Here is a 3634-nt window from a genome sequence, read left to right as displayed (position 1 = left end):
CATTTTCATATTTCCTATGTGAAATGTAGAGATACTGCTAGACACTCAAGAGAAATGAAAATTATATACTCACACAAAAACTTGTTCATAAATGTTCAGAATTTAAATATTAATAATAGTCCAAGTTAGAAAAAAAAGCAGAGTACACTCTGAAGGATGGGGGGGCATTCTATATACATACTATTATTTTTAATCAATAAAAAAGAATGAAGTACTAACATACACCCCATATGGACAGACATTTTGCTAAATGAAAGACTCGTGTTAAAAAAGAAGTGTTGCTTGACTTTACCTATATAGAAATCTCAAAAAAAAAAATTAAAGCCAAGATGAGAAACCACTATACAACAGTCTAGTGAATGACTAAAATTATAAAGACTAACAGAACCTAGTATTTTTTCTCCTTTTTTCTGCAGGGGTGTAAGACTTCCAGATTCACTTCCAGTGGCACAGCCTCAGCCCCAAAGGCGATGAGATCCACTTGCTGTGCACACCTGTGTTTAAATCACTGCTACACAACTGTGATTCTTGGGTTTAGTATGGCAGAATCCAATATTGAAAAGCAGGAGACACAAGTGCTCTTATTTGTTTTTGATGATATATGAAATGGCAAGGTCATTTCAGCAGTTTCTTATAAAAGCAAACAAACACCTACCATAAGATTGAGCTTAACTTCTAGGTATTCATGCAAAAGGAATTGCTGACCACAGCTAGGGAGGTGTCACTGAACTTCAAAAACCATTGACAAGTGAGAGAAATTTATATTGGCTTCCTCTGGTTCTTGCAATCACTCAAAAAATCACTGTCTTTGTCCCTTGACCCCACACATCAGCTCCAACAGAATCCTTAGGAGTGAGTGCTAACAATTGAACTGAAGATATCCAGGGAAATGTTGGCTTAGGTGCTTTATAACTTTTCCCACACTGAATCCAGGTGCTTGACTTGCTAATATTAATATTTCATTGTGATATGACTTTTTGTTTACTGATTTGATAAGTTCTGCAATCCTCTGTGGAAATGCTTGAAATACAGGCTTACGCATGCTGTGACTATAGGCCTTTCTAGCAAGGAGATGAGAAGTGGGAGGAAGGCCAGCATTAATGACAACCACTTTAATTTTCTGAAATTTTCTTTGTGGTTTGGAAGCAAGTAAAATAAAGTATTTCCTTGTCTTGATTGGTGATAAATGTCCTATATACACATTTCCCTTATAAATCTCTAAATAATGAACAGTTGTTAAATCTCAAGATGCTGTTTTTGAATACCATATTCATTAATTTCACCTCTGATTGATGGCCATATTTCATAAGTAATAGACTGAAGGAAGGATTTCAATGCTTCATAAATGTCCTGAAATTGCACATACCTTTGAAATTATTAGAATTATAACTGGATAGAAACATTTATATTTCATGTCATATTTTCGATGTAAACTCTAAGTCCCAAATAGATAAGAAGCATTGATCTACAGTCACAAATGTACAACATTTAAGTAAACTCAGAAAACATTCAAAGTAAGTGAATGGCTGAGTGAAGCATATTTTCTGAAGCTAGTAGTAGGAAGTTCTTTCTGCCTGTAGTAGAAAGAATTATGCCATTAGTACAACTGAAAACCTGGTGGCAGTCAGAGCAGCTTCTTGGCACCTACAACAATTTTGATACAAGAACTTAATCCACTAGGATTGTCACCCAACCACTGATCCTCCTGGAAATATTGAAAGGACCACACCTTTGACGGAACAGCCCCTAGGAAAAAGATTTCCAGGAAAAGGAGAGCAGCCACGGGAAAGTCCACACTCATCAATCTCATTTACCTCTGTTCCGGAATGACAAATACACACAAAGGACTATTGCAGAACAGAACGCAAAACATGAAATTTGGCCAATCCCTGAGTTCAACCCATGAAGACATTGATGTGCATATCCTAGAACAGAGAGATTTAGAATCAATTAAGAACAGCAGACTGTGGGGCATCACTAGCCTAAAGACTGTCTAAACAGCAGGACTCATTCCTCCATGCCCCATAAACCTAGGTAGGTGTCAGGCTGTGAGGTTGGTTTGTGAGTGGTGGCAGGTTTCAGTGAGATTGGATTTGCAGAACTAGCAGGGTTATGAAGTGGTTCCTTTCCTAATTATCACCACCTAAGCTAGTGCAAAGTTAATCCTTCTGGAGGTCTTGGGGGAGGCTGTAGTCATCCCCAACAGATGGGTGGGAATTCTGGAGATTTGGGGTTTGGAGAGAGGTTAGTCTGGTGACACAGCATTGGGTTAAAGAAAAAAAAATGCCTTGTATCCACAGAGCAGAAGAGCTAGAAGATCTTGGCTTCTAATGTAGTGCAGGAAATACACTTATACCCTTTACCTTGAAGCACTTTATTAAGAGCCTTGTTTCCATAAGCTAAGCAGACATCGTTAACAAGTATTTACCATATATTACTAAAGTGTGCATATGCATCCATGAAATGTTGATCTTTGACTTACATCACCTTCTTGTGGAGAAAGACTGAAAAATTTGTGAAGTTGAAGTAGCTGGAAATACATAGGGAAGCTTGTGGAGTGTGGTTATGATCTCAAGTCTCTGAAAGACCTTCATAGGAAAACAGAAAAAAGCCTACTCTTTGTGCTTCCAGAATTATAACTGGAGCTGTTTTGAGGAAATGATTTGGTGTCCAAAGGGAAGAAAGTTCCCACAATCACTCTGGGAAGGCCGTCTCATGACTAATGGTGTCTTTAAGCATGAGGGTGTATAATAATCTCAAAACCAAATACTGGAAATAATAGTATAATGACTACAGCATGAGATTTAAGTTCTAATGTGTTGTCTAGTAGTGGATCTGCCACTTATAACCTATGTGACTCATTCCATCTTCAACTGTGAAGTGATGACAAAAATAGAACTGCCTTTTAGGATTAATTTACATAAATTCTGTAAAGAATTCACAATGACCACATTCCCTAGCATAAGGTGTTGACTCCGTAAATGTGCTACAGGGATTTATGGATTAGATATAACAGGAACAACAGATTGCAACTTCCTTGACTCAGAATGTTGAGTCTGGTAAATGTCATCCTTCCTTTATCACTTGGAATTTATATTGCTATGGTTATCTTATTGCTACTGTTAATACATCTTATTGTTACTGATAGTAAATCATCTCTCCATTCTCTGAATGTACATTCTTTCTATATAGAAGTTTTATTTCCCTATGTATGATGTGTTTGCTTGGTCATAAATTGAGAAAAGGGTGTTCTTAAAAACACCTGATATCTCTGACAGAGACCTCATATTTGATGGATTACTGTATTGTTTTGGAAGAATGATTTATTCATTTAGTGCAGCCAAAAAATCATCAGGAAGGGTATGATTATAAGGGATCTACTATTGCTTTATACACTTTTCTGTTTCTCATATTAATTTTACTCAAGACTTTGAATGGAGGAAGTTGCAATCTTGAAAACTAATGGTAATCTGGGTAGGCAGGTATCTTATGATCAAGTTAAATGTATCCCACAGCAGACTTGCAGGATTCATTTGTCACTAAATGGTTTTGATGGAGCAGAAGTTAGATCCACTTCATTTTGACTGAATGGACGGTGACTGTTTCTTGAGAGACAAAGCACCCCATTCAGGAT

The 3634-nt window shown here is 37.0% G+C and overlaps 1 non-coding gene across 1 annotated transcript; it reads right to left on the bottom strand.

The window, feature by feature from the left end:
• Positions 1-416: 416 nt before the first annotated feature.
• LOC127493831 (small nucleolar RNA SNORA68) lies at positions 417-544 on the bottom strand. The gene has a single exon (XR_007924369.2). It is a non-coding gene; the product is annotated as a small nucleolar RNA SNORA68 (small nucleolar RNA).
• Between the last annotated feature and the right edge of the window lie 3090 nt (positions 545-3634).

Source organism: Oryctolagus cuniculus, chromosome 7 (assembly GCF_964237555.1).
Source record: "Oryctolagus cuniculus chromosome 7, mOryCun1.1, whole genome shotgun sequence".
NCBI lineage: Eukaryota > Metazoa > Chordata > Mammalia > Lagomorpha > Leporidae > Oryctolagus > Oryctolagus cuniculus.
This window is presented reverse-complemented; position numbering and strand designations above follow the sequence as displayed.